Genomic DNA, 14,499 nt, shown 5'->3' with positions numbered 1-14,499 from the left:
AATTCACCTCTCTCTCTCTTTTCCATCAGTTTGTCTGTCTGCCTCTCTCTCTCTCTGTGTTCTGTTTGTTTGTTTGTCTGCCTCTCTTTCTGTCTCTCTATCCATCTATCTATCTCTTTCTCTCTAGAAACAGAGAAATAGAAACAGAGGAATAAGGAAATAAGATCAAATTTATGGGCACATCTGCAAGAGGCATGAAGGAGTAACATAAGGGAATTCATTTACTCTAATAGTAACAGGAATCAAGTTAAAGTAAGGAGAAAAGAGAAGGAGGCATTTTTGAAACGTGTTCAAGAGAATATTTTAAAAGTATGTTTTTGCCTTGTGTAGAATGAGGCAAAATAATATCAAGAATATTCTTGCAAACACGAGGAAATCTGCAGATGCTGGAAATTCAAGCAACACACACAAAAAATGCTGGTGAACACAGCAGGCCAGGCAGCACCTATAGGAAGAGGTACTCTTTCTTTCAGTTAGTCCTGACAGAGGGTCTCGGCCCGAAACATCGACCGTACCTTTTCCTATAGGTGCTGCCTGGTCTGCTGCGTTCACCAGCATTTTTGTGTGTGTGTTTCAAGAATATTCGCTTGAGTACATTTTTGGAAGATCTGGAAAATGTGTAAATGAAGAAATAATCATTGGCATTGGTATTGGTTAATTATTGTCACAGGCACCAAGATACAGTGAAAAGCTTGTCTTGCGTATTGTTTCTCATTGAACAGTACATTGAGCTAGAACAAGGTAAAACAATAACAACGCAGAATAAAGTGTAAAAGCTACAGAAAGAATACAGTGCAGGTAAATGACAAAGCACAAGATCATAAAGATGTAGTCTGTAAAGCCAAGAGTCCATTTTATTTTACAATGGGCCCATTTAAGAGTCAAGTAACAGTGGGGCAAAAGCTGTCCTCGACACCAGTGATAGTGCTTTCGGGTTTTTGGATCTTCTGCTCGATGGGAGTGGGGAGAAGGGAAAATACACATAGTGGGTGTGGTCTTTCATTCTGCTAACTGCCTAACTGAGGCAGTGAGAAGTATAGGCAGAGTCCATAGAGGGAAGGCTGGTACCTGTTATGAGCTGAGCTGTGTCCACAACTTTCTGCAATTTCTTGTGGTCTCGTGTAAAGTAGTCGCCATACCAAACAATTATGTATTCAGACAGAATGCTTTCTGTGGTGCTTCAATAAAAATAGGTATTTGTGCATGGGTCATGCTGAATTTCCTTATCCTCCTGAGAAAGACGAGTCGTTGATGAGCTTTCTTGTCATCAAGGTGGTTAGAGCAGAGCTTGCTATTGGTAATGTTCACACTTAGGAACTTGAAGCTCTTATCTCTTTAAACCTCGACGTCATTATTCATGGGATCACATGAATCCACTCCCTCACCTTTCTGAAATCAATGACCAGCTCTTTTGTTTTGTTGACATTGTGAGCGCCTCCATCAATCAGAGTTGACCATGGATATTGCCTCCTAACTGTCCAGGTACACAAGCCTGGGCAGTATAACATGGAGAACAAGCTTTTGCCCATATAGCAAGCTCCCCCTCTCCATGCATCTGACAAACCCAAAGGAATGGCAGAGACCAATACAGTTTGGTACTAGAAGCACTGCAGGAGTTGCCATTCAGCATAGAGCTGCCTTAGGGTCTCCAGCTCTGGATTCTTCTCTCGGGGTTTACTCTTGAAGCCTTCCCTATGAGTGGGTATAGCTGCAAGGCAGCGGAGGTTTGAGATTAGAGTTTTCCTTCTCCTAAATGAGCTGCCAACCACGGCTGATGAGCCGAAGCAACTGGTTTTAAGGCACCAGTAACCCGCCTTTCCCCCTTCTCCTGGCAATAGAAACGGTTTCACCGGGCTTAGTAGCTAAGCCACATGTGAAGGTCAGGAGCTGGACTTGGTTGTCAGAGGCTATTTGAGGCACACACCATTGGGAGCATTTAATAGGTAGCAGGAGCTTGTCCCCATTACCACCCCCAGCTATAAAAAAAACCTTAAGGAACCTGTTGACATTGAGGGAAAGGTTATTGACATGAAACCATTGCTCAAAGGTTTCTATCTCCTGTACTCCAGCTCATCATTATTTGAGATGCAGCCCTCTGCAGTGCTACAACTGCAAACTTGTAGAGCAGAAATAGGCACACATTGTTGAGTTTACAGGGAGTAGAGAAGAAACAGTTTCTTCCCCTCTGCCATCCGATCTCTGAATGGACATTGAACCCATGAACACTACCTCACTACTTTTTTATTTCTATCTTCTTGCACTACTTATTGAATTTAACTATTTAAGATATATATATATATAGTTACGTACCCCATAACTGGGTTGTCAAACCAGCAGAAATGGAACATTCGTTGAAGTTTGTGATTACTAGAAACTAAGAAAGTTTTATTATCAAAGATAAGTAATACAGTACACTAACCGCAAGGATATAAATGTAACAGGTTAGCAATGATAGTATACACATATACACAGAAATAGGTTAATAGGAATCAACCAAGCTCTATCGCAGTCTAGGGGTAAAATGATCAGTCTTAAGGTGAAGCAGAGTTCAGTTAAGTCTAGTGTAGTTCGAAGTAATGGCTATTGTTGTACCGTTGGAGAGAGAGTGAGAGATACAGTTGAGGTTGCAGGCAGACCTTTCGATGCCTTCTGATCCCGCTGTGGTCACCGACTGTGACCCCTCCGTTCCGGATGTGACCGTTCTTCCGTGGTGAACCCGGCACCCAGGCAAGGGCGGACACACAACAGGTCCCCACCGGTCGTGCCTTTATACCCTGTGAGTTCTGACCGATTCCTGCGAATCAGTCCTCCAAACTCCCAACAACTTGTGGGGCACAATGCTCTTTCCAGGGTCTCGTGGCGTGTTTCCTGTGCCTTAGCAAACCTGCTATTTTTATCCCTCTGATGGGGTATCACCTGTCCATCAAACTTCACACTTCCTATTCTCTCAGCAGGATTGTTAATGAACAGTTCAGGTTAAAAGCAAACTGTCTGTTGCAGATGCCAACATACTGAATTATGTGTCTCTCTCTCTCTCTCTCTCTCTCTCTCTCTCTCTCTCTCGCTCTCATTATCTCTCTCTTCTCTCTTATTAGCATTTTGAATGGCTCTCCATTGTCTCTCATTATCTCTCTCTCATTAACAGCATCTGTTCTAAAGCTCTGCTTGGTTTCACACATGACAATATATACACACACACACTTAGGGTAATTGATTTACTTTTTTCTATATTATCACGTATTGCATTGTACTATTGCTGCAAAGTTAAGAAATTTCATGACATATGCCGATGATACTAAATCTGATTCTGATTCTGACTATCACACTTTGATGTTTTAATTTGATTCCTAGATTCTTGATGCTTCCTTTGAGAAGACGGCCCAAGAGATCCAGTCCGGAGAGAATGCTGAGGAACAGAAAATAGAAAAGTACCATCCTTTTCATGCATTTATTCACCCACTAACTGGAACTTCGCCATAAAATGAAACACTCGTGTATACTGTTTATTCACTGGAATGTAGCGTCCACAGTACTGCCATGAAGCCACTCTTTTAATAGTCGACCACTGTGACAGAACAGATAACAAGTGCAAAGCAGAGGCAATCACAATAGCCAGAGGCAATGTCTACAGTTAGACTGCAAAACAACTTGCAACATATGACACTACTGTGAACACCCGTCAAAACTGCCTGGTGAAATGAAGGTTCTGTATTTGTTGTTCCGTACACGAATCCAGGTTAGTCAGAAATTGTACTTGCTTGTGGTTGGGTGATTTACATAGTGCTTGGAAATGAACAACTCTTTATTGAATAACCACCTTCCTTTATATACTCAATGGAAGTAAGTACCAGTTATTGAGTTATAAGTATTTGTCATAAACCAAATCAGAAAGTTAAGCAACGAGCAGCACAGTTGTGCAATAAGGCTGCCTCACACCTCCAGACTCTCCGCTCCAGGCGTGACTGCTGGTATTGTTACTGTGGAATGTGCATCATTCCAGTGACAAACTCTCCACCAGATTAATTGGCTCTGTAGGTGGGTGGGAGCGGATGGGCATATGAGACAGAATAGATCACAAGGAGAATTGGATTGATAGGATTGTTCTGAGACATGATGAGCCAAAAGCCTCCTATTGTTACAAGAAAATATGAAATCCTAGATCTCGTTTGACCAGAATTTCAACTGGACCACTCACAGACATTGCAGTGAAATTAGGAACAAGAAAACTACTGTAGCAGGCTTCTGGGGAAGCTGCTGTGCACAGCATGGTTCTTTCTTTTAACCTTTAGTTAATGAGGTGATATTGTGAGCTGTGAGGAAGGTGCAAAGAGACAGAGACAATTTGATTGGAAACTCAGTAAGCGAAATAGAAAAACAGTATTATTTAAATAGAAATAAGGGAATGGTGCACTTGTGCAGCATTTACTTCCTACAAGTATTCTAAGCAGCTAAGAAAGCAACTAGCATGTTGGCTTTCATTATGAACAGTTTGGAATAAGGAGCAGAGGTGTCTTACTCCATTTTTGCAGGGCCTTGGCAAGATCACAGCCAGGGAATAGTGTACAGTCTACCCTTGCCTAAGAAGGGATGTACTTGCCATCAAGGGAAGGTGAAATGTTCTACAGACTGAATCCAAGGATTGTTGAACTGTTGTATGAGAAGAAATTGGGTTGTCTACAAATAGATTCAATTGAATTTAAAAAATGAAGGATGATATAATTGACATAATTCTCACAGGGCTGGAAGCTAGAGATCAAGAATGAGGGATCACAGACTCAGAATATGGGACAAGACCTTTAGGATTGAGTTGAGGATAAATTTGTTCACTCAGATGACATTAACCTGTGGAATTTCCTACAACAGAAGGAAGGTTGATGAATATAATAAAAAAGGAGGTAGATTGATTTTTGGACACAAATGGCATCGGGGTATGGGGAGAGGGAGGGAATGTGATATTACGGTGGAGGGTCAGCCATGATTGTTTTCAATGATGGAGCATCCAGGAAGGTTGAATGATCTATTCTTCCTCATATTTTCTGTTTATAATAGTCTGGGAGGCTGAAACACAGTGAAATGTTTAATTTTTAATTCTTAGATCTACTTTCTACAGCTACCAATAGGTAGGATTCCTTAGGCATTCTTGCCCTGGTTAGAATGCAGACAGAAAGAACAGACGGTATATTGAATTGAACTGAACTGAATTAACCTTATTACTTACCTCCTTCATATACATGAGGAGTAAAAATCTTTACGTTATGTCTCTGTCTAAATGTGCAATTTATAGTAATTTGTAATAAATAGTATGTGCAACAGGACAGTCAATGTAACATAGAATTTGCAGGGAGTCAAATCCACATACCACTGAATAAAACCAACAACATTTCAGTTGCCCTCTCCCCATTGATTCTCTATTGTACTATAAGCTGTTCTGACTGGTTAAAGCAATGATCTATAATTGCTACTGATTTATATCTAGCTGATAAAAAGAGTGTCAATTTAGCCTTGACTTTACTTGACTCTTTGCTCAAAGCCAAGATTAGTGATCATTATATAAAATGCAACCTCCCGGTAGCTTGATTTACTTATAATGTTCAGCACTTGCACAACAAGATTGAGAAAATGTTCGCTTAAGCTCTTTTGAATAATTTAGCATTTTTCCATAAACAAATCTTTAGCTTTTTAAAGACTGTGTATGTCATTTGCCTGTCAGATTCTTTCTCAACTGATTTCCGTTGCTCAGTGTTCAGGTAGGGTGCCGTCACTCAATGTTCAGGTAGGGTGTCGTTGCTCAGTGTTCAGGTAGGGTGCCATCGCTCAGTGTTCAGGTAGGGTGCCGTGCTCTATGTTCAGGTAGGGTGCCGTCGCTCTGTGTTCAGGTAGGGTGCCATTGCTCAGTGTTCAGGTAGGGTGTCATCGCTCAGTGTTCAGGTAGGGTGCCGTGCTCTGTGTACAGGTAGGGTGCCGTCGCTCTGTGTTCAGGTAGGGTGCCATTGCTGAGTGTTCAGGTAGGGTGCTGTTGCTCAGTGTTCAGGTAGGGTGCCGTCGCTCAGTGTTCAGGTAGGGTGCTGTCGCTCAGTGTTCAGGTAGGGTGCCGTCACTCAGTGTTCAGGTAGGGTGCCGTGCTCTGTATTCAGGTAGGGTGCCATTGCTACAGTGTTCAGGTAGGGTGCTGTCGCTCAGTGTTCAGGTAGGGTGCCATTGCAACAGTGTTCAGGTAGGGTGCCGTCGCTCAGTGTTCAGGTAGGGTGCCGTCACTCAGTGTTCAGGTAGGGTGCTGTCGCTCAGTGTTCAGGTAGGGTGCCATTGCTACAGTGTTCAGGTAGGGTGCCGTCGCTCAGTGTTCAGGTAGGGTGCCATTGCTACAGTGTTCAGGTAGGGTGCTGTCGCTCAGCGTTCAGATAGGGTGCCGTCGCTCAGCGTTCAGATAGGGTGCCGTCGCTCAGTGTTCAGGTAGGGTGCCGTCGCTCAGCGTTCAGATAGGGTGCCGTCGCTCAGTGTTCAGGTAGGGTGCCATCGCTCAGTGTTCAGGTAGGGTGCCGTGCTCTGTGTTCAGGTAGGGTGCTGTCGCTCAGTGTTCAGGTAGGGTGTCGTTGCTCAGTGTTCAGGTAGGGTGCCATTGCAACAGTGTTCAGGTAGGGTGCCGTCGCTCAGTGTTCAGGTAGGGTGCCGTCACTCAGTGTTCAGGTAGGGTGCCGTGCTCTGTGTTCAGGTAGGGTGCTGTCGCTCAGTGTTCAGGTAAGGTGCCGTCGCTCAGTGTTCAGGTAGGGTGCTGTCGCTCACTGTTCAGGTAGGGTGCCATCGCTCAGTGTTCAGGTAGAGTGCCGTGCTCTGTGTTCAGGTAGGGTGTTGTCGCTCAGTGTTCAGGTAGGGTGCCGTCGCTCAGTGTTCAGGTAGGGTGCCGTTGCTCAGTGTTCAGGTAGGGTGCCATTGCTCTATGTTCAGGTAGGGTGCCATCGCTCTGTGTTCAGGTAGGGTGCCATCACTCAGTGTTCAGGTAGGGTGCCGTCGCTCAGAGTTCAGTTAGGGTGCCATTGCTACAGTGTTCAGGTAGGGTGCCATTGCTACAGTGTTCAGGTAGGGTGCCGTCGCTCAGTGTTCAGGTAGGGTGCCATCGCTCAGTGTTCAGGTAGGGTGCTGTCGCTCAGTGTTCAGGTAGGGTGCCGTGGCTCAGTGTTCAGGTAGGGTGCCATTGCTACAGTGTTCAGGTAGGGTGCCGTCGCTCAGTGTTCAGGTAGGGTGCCGTCGCTCAGTGTTCAGGTAGGGTGCTGTCGCTCAGTGTTCAGATAGGGTGCCGTCGCTCAGTGTTCAGGTAGAGTGCCATCGCTCAGTGTTCAGGTAGGGTGCCGTGCTCTGTGTTCAGGTAGGGTGCCATTGCTACAGTGTTCAGGTAGGGTGCCGTCGCTCAGTGTTCAGGTAGGGTGCTGTCGCTCAGTGTTCAGGTAGGGTGCCATGGCTCAGTGTTCAGGTAGGGTGCCATTGCTACAGTGTTCAGGTAGGGTGCCGTCGCTCAGTGTTCAGGTAGGGTGCCGTCGCTCAGTGTTCAGGTAGGGTGCTGTCGCTCAGTGTTCAGATAGGGTGCCATTGCTACAGTGTTCAGGTAGGGTGCCGTCGCTCAGTGTTCAGGTAGGGTGCCGTCGCTCAGTGTTCAGGTAGGGTGCTGTCGCTCAGAGTTCAGGTAGGGTGCCATTGCAACAGTGTTCAGGTAGGGTGCCGTCGCTCAGTGTTCAGGTAGGGTGCTGTCGCTCAGTGTTCAGGTAGGGTGCCATGGCTCAGTGTTCAGGTAGGGTGCCATTGCTACAGTGTTCAGGTAGGGTGCCGTCGCTCAGTGTTCAGGTAGGGTGCCGTCGCTCAGTGTTCAGGTAGGGTGCTGTCGCTCAGTGTTCAGATAGGGTGCCATTGCTACAGTGTTCAGGTAGGGTGCCGTCGCTCAGTGTTCAGGTAGGGTGCCGTCGCTCAGTGTTCAGATAGGGTGCCGTCGCTCAGTGTTCAGGTAGGGTGCCATCACTCAGTGTTCAGGTAGGGTGCCGTGCTCTGTGTTCAGGTAGGGTGCTGTCGCTCAGTGTTCAGGTAGGGTGCCGTCGCTCAGTGTTCAGGTAGGGTGCTGTCGCTCAGTGTTCAGGTAGGGTGCCGTCGCTCTGTGTTCAGGTAGGGTGCCGTTGCTCAGTGTTCAGGTAGGGTGCCGTCACTCAGTGTTCAGGTAGGGTGCCGTTGCTCAGTGTTCAGGTAGGGTGCCATTGCTCAGTGTTCAGGTAGGGTGCCATCGCTCTGTGTTCAGATAGGGTGCCGTCACTCAGTGTTCAGGTAGGGTGCCGTCGCTCAGAGTTCAGGTAGGGTGCCATTGCTACAGTGTTCAGGTAGGGTGCCATCGCTCAGTGTTCAGGTAGGGTGCCGTTGCTCAGAGTTCAGGTAAGGTGCCATTGCTACAGTGTTCAGGTAGGGTGCCATCGCTCTGTGTTCAGGTAGGGTGCTGTCGCTCAGTGTTCAGGTAGGGTGCCATTGCTACAGTGTTCAGGTAGGGTGCTGTCACTCTGTGTTCAGGTAGGGTGCTGTCGCTCAGTGGTCAGGTAGGGTGCCGTCGCTCAGTGTTCAGGTAGGGTGCCATTGCTACAGTGTTCAGGTAGGGTGCTGTCGCTCAGCGTTCAGATAGGGTGCCGTCGCTCAGTATTCAGATAGGGTGCTGTCGCTCAGTGTCAGGTAGGGTGCCGTCGTGTTCAGGTAGGGTGCTCAGTGTTCAGGTAGGGTGCCAGTGTTAGATAGGGTGCTATCGCTCAGTGTTCAGGTAGGGTGCCGTCGCTCAGTGTTCAGGTAGGGTGCCATCACTCAGTGTTCAGGTAGTGTTCAGGTAGGGTGCCATCACTCAGTGTTCAGGTAGGGTGCCGTGTGTGTTCAGGTAGGGTGCCGTTGCTCAGCAGGTAGGGTGCTGTCGCTCAGTGTTCAGGTAGGGTGCCGTCACTCAGTGTTCAGGTAGGGTGCCGTGCTCAGTTTCAGGTAGGGTGCCATTGCTCAGTGTTCAGGTAGGGTGCCATCGCTCGTGTTCAGGGGTGCCTCTCATGTTCAGGTAGGGTGCGTCGCTCAGGTTCAGTAGGGTGCTTGTCAGTGTTCAGGTAGGGTGCCTGCTCGTGTTCAGGTAGGGTGCCGTCTCAGGTTCAGGTAGGTGCCTCGCTACAGTGTTCAGGTAGGGTGCCATCGCTCTGTGTTCAGGTAGGGTGCGTCGCTCAGTGTTCAGGTAGGGTGCCATGCTCGTGTTCAGGTAGGGTGCCATCGCCGTGTCAGGTAGGGTGCCGTGCTCAGTGTTCAGGTAGGGTGCATTCGCTACAGTGTTCAGGTAGGGTGCCGTGCTCGTTTCAGGTAGGGTGCTCGCTCAGTGTTCAGGTAGGGTGCCGTCGCAGGCTCAGTGTTCAGGTAGGGTGCCTGCTCAGTGTTCAGGTAGGGTGCCTTTGCTACAGTGTTCAGGTAGGGTGCCGTCGCTCAGTGTTCAGGTAGGGTGCCGTCGCTCAGTGTTCAGGTAGGGTGCTCGCTCAGTGTTCAGGTAGGGTGCTGCGCTGTGTTAGGCAGGTGTGTTCAGGTAGGGTGCATACTCAGTGTTCAGGTAGGGTGCTGTCGCTCAGTATTCAGGTAGGGTGCCATTGCTCAGTGTTCAGGTAGGGTGCTGTCACTCAGTGTTCAGGTCGGGTGCCGTCGCAGTGTTCAAGTAGGTGCCATTGCTACAATGTTCAGGTAGGGTGCTGTCGTCAGCGTTCAGATAGGGTGCTGTCGCTCAGTGTTCAGGTAGGGTGCCGTGCTCTGTGTTCAGGTAGGGTGCTGTCACTCAGTGTTCAGGTAGGGTGCTGTCGCTCAGTATTCAGGTAGGGTGCCAGGGTAGGGTGCTGTCACTCAGTGTTCAGGTGGGTGCCGTCGCTAGTGTTCAAGTAGGGTGCCATTGCTCAATGTTCAGGTAGGGTGCTGTGCTCAGCGTTCAGATAGGGTGCTGTCGCTCAGTGTCAGGGGGTGCCGTGCTTGTGTCAGGAGGGTGCCGTCCTAGTGTTCAGCTGCCGTCGCTCAGTGTTCAGGTAGGGTGCCATCGCTCTGTGTTCAGGTAGGGTGCCGTCGCTAGTGTTCAGGTAGGGTGCCATCGCTCTGTGTTCAGGTAGGGTGCCATCGCACTGTGTTCAGGTAGGGTGCCGTTGCTCAGTGTTCAGGTAGGGTGCCATCGCTCTGTGTTCAGGTAGGGTCTTCTAGTGTTAGGTAGGGTGCCGTGCTCTGTTTCAGGTAGGGTGCCATCGCTAGTGTTCAGGTAGGGTGTCTTCTGCTCAGTGTTCAGGTATAGGGTGCCATTGCTACAGTGTTCAGGTAGGGTGCCGTCGCTAGTGTTCAGGTAGGGTGCGTCCTCATGGTTCAGATGCCTCGCTCAGTGTCAGGTCAGTGTTCAGGTAGGTGGGTGCCGTCGCTAGTGTTAGGTGCCGTCGCTAGGGTGCCTGCTCAGGTAGGTAGGGTGCCGTCGCTCAGTGTTCAGGTAGGGTGCTGTCGCTCAGTGTTCAGTGTTCAGGTAGGGTGCCATTGCTACAGTGTTCAGGTAGGTGCCGTCGCTCAGTGTTCAGGTAGGGTGCCGTCGCTCAGTGTTCAGGTAGGGTGCTGTCGCTCAGTGTTCAGATAGGGTGCCATTGCTACAGTGTTCAGGTAGGGTGCCGTCGCTCAGTGTTCAGATAGGGTGCCGTCGCTCAGTGTTCAGATAGGGTGCCGTCGCTCAGTGTTCAGGTAGGGTGCCATCACTCAGTGTTCAGGTAGGGTGCCGTGCTCAGTGTTCAGGTAGGGTGCTGTCGCTCAGTGTTCAGGTAGGGTGCCGTCGCTCAGTGTTCAGGTAGGGTGCTGTCGCTCAGTGTTCAGGTAGGGTGCCGTCGCTCTGTGTTCAGGTAGGGTGCCGTTGCTCAGTGTTCAGGTAGGGTGCCGTCACTCAGTGTTCAGGTAGGGTGCCGTTGCTCAGTGTTCAGGTAGGGTGCCATTGCTCAGTGTTCAGGTAGGGTGCCATCGCTCTGTGTTCAGATAGGGTGCCGTCACTCAGTGTTCAGGTAGGGTGCCGTCGCTCAGAGTTCAGGTAGGGTGCCATTGCTACAGTGTTCAGGTAGGGTGCCATCGCTCAGTGTTCAGGTAGGGTGCCGTTGCTCAGAGTTCAGGTAAGGTGCCATTGCTACAGTGTTCAGGTAGGGTGCCATCGCTCTGTGTTCAGGTAGGGTGCTGTCGCTCAGTGTTCAGGTAGGGTGCCATTGCTACAGTGTTCAGGTAGGGTGCTGTCACTCTGTGTTCAGGTAGGGTGCTGTCGCTCAGTGGTCAGGTAGGGTGCCGTCGCTCAGTGTTCAGGTAGGGTGCCATTGCTACAGTGTTCAGGTAGGGTGCTGTCGCTCAGCGTTCAGATAGGGTGCCGTCGCTCAGTATTCAGATAGGGTGCCATCGCTCAGTGTTCAGGTAGGGTGCCATTGCTACAGTGTTCAGGTAGGGTGCCGTCGCTCAGTGTTCAGGTAGGGTGCCGTCGCTCAGTGTTCAGGTAGGGTGCTGTCGCTCAGTGTTCAGGTAGGGTGCCATTGCTACAGTGTTCAGGTAGGGTGCTGTCGCTCAGTGTTCAGATAGGGTGCTGTCGCTCAGTGTTCAGGTAGGGTGCCGTCGCTCAGTGTTCAGGTAGGGTGCCATCACTCAGTGTTCAGGTAGGGTGCCGTCGCTCAGTGTTCAGGTAGGGTGCTGTCGCTCAGTGTTCAGATAGGGTGCCGTCGCTCAGTGTTCAGGTAGGGTGCCATCACTCAGTGTTCAGGTAGGGTGCCATGCTCTGTGTTCAGGTAGGGTGCTGTCGCTCAGTGTTCAGGTAGGGTGCCGTTGCTCAGTGTTCAGGTAGGGTGCTGTCGCTCAGTGTTCAGGTAGGGTGCCGTCACTCAGTGTTCAGGTAGGGTGCCGTTGCTCAGTGTTCAGGTAGGGTGCCATTGCTCAGTGTTCAGGTAGGGTGCCATCGCTCTGTGTTCAGATAGGGTGCCGTCACTCAGTGTTCAGGTAGGGTGCCGTCGCTCAGAGTTCAGGTAGGGTGCCATTGTTACAGTGTTCAGGTAGGGTGCCATCGCTCAGTGTTCAGGTAGGGTGCCGTTGCTCAGAGTTCAGGTAAGGTGCCATTGCTACAGTGTTCAGGTAGGGTGCCATCGCTCTGTGTTCAGGTAGGGTGCTGTCGCTCAGTGTTCAGGTAGGGTGCCATTGCTACAGTGTTCAGGTAGGGTGCTGTCACTCTGTGTTCAGGTAGGGTGCTGTCGCTCAGTGGTCAGGTAGGGTGCCGTCGCTCAGTGTTCAGGTAGGGTGGCATTGCTACAGTGTTCAGGTAGGGTGCTGTCGCTCAGCGTTCAGATAGGGTGCCGTCGCTCAGTATTCAGGTAGGGTGCCATCGCTCAGTGTTCAGGTAGGGTGCCGTGGCTCAGTGTTCAGGTAGGGTGCCTTTGCTACAGTGTTCAGGTAGGGTGCCGTCGCTCAGTGTTCAGGTAGGGTGCCGTCGCTCAGTGTTCAGGTAGGGTGCTGTCGCTCAGTGTTCAGGTAGGGTGCCATTGCTACAGTGTTCAGGTAGGGTGCTGTCGCTCAGTGTTCAGATAGGGTGCTGTCGCTCAGTGTTCAGGTAGGGTGCCGTCGCTCAGTGTTCAGGTAGGGTGCCATCACTCAGTGTTCAGGTAGGGTGCCGTCGCTCAGTGTTCAGGTAGGGTGCTGTCGCTCAGTGTTCAGATAGGGTGCCGTCGCTCAGTGTTCAGGTAGGGTGCCATCACTCAGTGTTCAGGTAGGGTGCCGTGCTCTGTGTTCAGGTAGGGTGCTGTTGCTCAGTGTTCAGGTAGGGTGCCGTCGCTCAGTGTTCAGGTAGGGTGCTGTCGCTCAGTGTTCAGTTAGGGTGCCGTCACTCAGTGTTCAGGTAGGGTGCCGTTGCTCAGTGTTCAGGTAGGGTGCCATTGCTCAGTGTTCAGGTAGGGTGCCATCGCTCTGTGTTCAGATAGGGTGCCGTCACTCAGTGTTCAGGTAGGGTGCCGTCGCTCAGAGTTCAGGTAGGGTGCCATTGCTACAGTGTTCAGGTAGGGTGCCATCCCTCAGTGTTCAGGTAGGGTGCCGTTGCTCAGAGTTCAGTTAAGGTGCCATTGCTACAGTGTTCAGGTAGGGTGCCATCGCTCTGTGTTCAGGTAGGGTGCTGTCGCTCAGTGTTCAGGTAGGGTGCCATTGCTACAGTGTTCAGGTAGGGTGCTGTCACTCTGTGTTCAGGTAGGGTGCTGTCGCTCAGTGTTCAGGTAGGGTGCCATTGCTACAGTGTTCAGGTAGGGTGCTGTCACTCTGTGTTCAGGTAGGGTGCTGTCGCTCAGTGGTCAGGTAGGGTGCCGTGGCTCAGTGTTCAGGTAGGGTGCCATTGCTACAGTGTTCAGGTAGGGTGCTGTCGCTCAGTGTTGAGATAGGGTGCTATCGCTCAGTGTTCAGGTAGGGTGCCGTCACTCAGTGTTCAGGTAGGGTGCCGTCGCTCAGTGTTCAGGTAGGGTGCCATTGCTACAGTGTTCAGGTAGGGTGCCGTCGCTCAGTGTTCAGGTAGGGTGCTGTCGCTCAGTGTTCAGGTAGGGTGCTGTCGCTCAGCATTCAGATAGGGTGCTGTCGCTCAGTGTTCAGATAGGGTGCCGTCGCTCAGTGTTCAGGTAGGGTGCCATCGCTCAGTATTCAGGTAGGGTGCCGTCGCTCAGTGTTCAGGTAGGGTGCTGTCGCTCAGTGTTCAGGTAGGGTGCCATCGCTCAGTGTTCAGGTAAGGTGCCGTGCTCTGTGTTCAGGTAAGGTGCCGTGCTCTGTGTTCAGGTAGGGTGCTGTCACTCAGTGTTCAGGTAGGGTGCTGTCGCTCAGTATTCAGGTAGGGTGCCATTGCTCAGTGTTCAGGTAGGGTGCTGTCACTCAGTGTTCAGGTCGGGTGCCGTCGCTCAGTGTTCAAGTAGGGTGCCATTGCTACAATGTTCAGGTAGGGTGCTGTCGCTCAGCGTTCAGATAGGGTGCTGTCGCTCAGTGTTCAGGTAGGGTGCCGTGCTCTGTGTTCAGGTAGGGTGCCGTCACTCAGTGTTCAGGTAGGGTGCCGTCGCTCAGTGTTCAGGTAGGGTGCCATCGCTCTGTGTTCAGGTAGGGTGCCGTCGCTCAGTGTTCAGGTAGGGTGCCATCGCTCTGTGTTCAGGTAGGGTGCCATCGCACTGTGTTCAGGTAGGGTGCCGTTGCTCAGTGTTCAGGTAGGGTGCCATCGCTCTGTGTTCAGGTAGGGTGCCGTTGCTCAGTGTTCAGGTAGGGTGCCGTGCTCTGTGTTCAGGTAGGGTGCCATCGCTCAGTGTTCAGGTAGGGTGTCGTCGCTCAGTGTTCAGGTAGGGTGCCATCGCTCTGTGTTCAGGTCGGGTGCCATCGCTATGAGTTCAGGTAGGGTGCCGTGCTCTGTGTTCAGGTAGGGTGCCATCGCTCAGTGTTCAGGTAGGGTGTCGTCGCTCAGTGTTCAGGTAGGGTGTC

The 14,499-nt window shown here is 50.6% G+C and overlaps 1 protein-coding gene across 1 annotated transcript in view; it reads left to right on the top strand.

Moving 5' to 3' along the window:
* LOC134347494 (5-hydroxytryptamine receptor 1F-like) overlaps positions 1-14,499 on the top strand; it is a 199,568-nt gene that overhangs the window by 173,504 nt on the left and 11,565 nt on the right. The window contains exon 2 of the mRNA XM_063049824.1: positions 3,352-3,736. The gene's annotated coding sequence lies outside the window, so the exon portion shown is untranslated. The remainder of the gene's footprint in view (positions 1-3,351; positions 3,737-14,499) is intronic.

This window comes from Mobula hypostoma, chromosome 6, assembly GCF_963921235.1.
Source record: "Mobula hypostoma chromosome 6, sMobHyp1.1, whole genome shotgun sequence".
In the NCBI taxonomy this organism is placed as follows: domain Eukaryota; kingdom Metazoa; phylum Chordata; class Chondrichthyes; order Myliobatiformes; family Myliobatidae; genus Mobula; species Mobula hypostoma.
The sequence above is the reverse complement of the archived record's forward strand: the minus strand, read 5'-3'. Positions and strand labels throughout refer to the sequence as shown.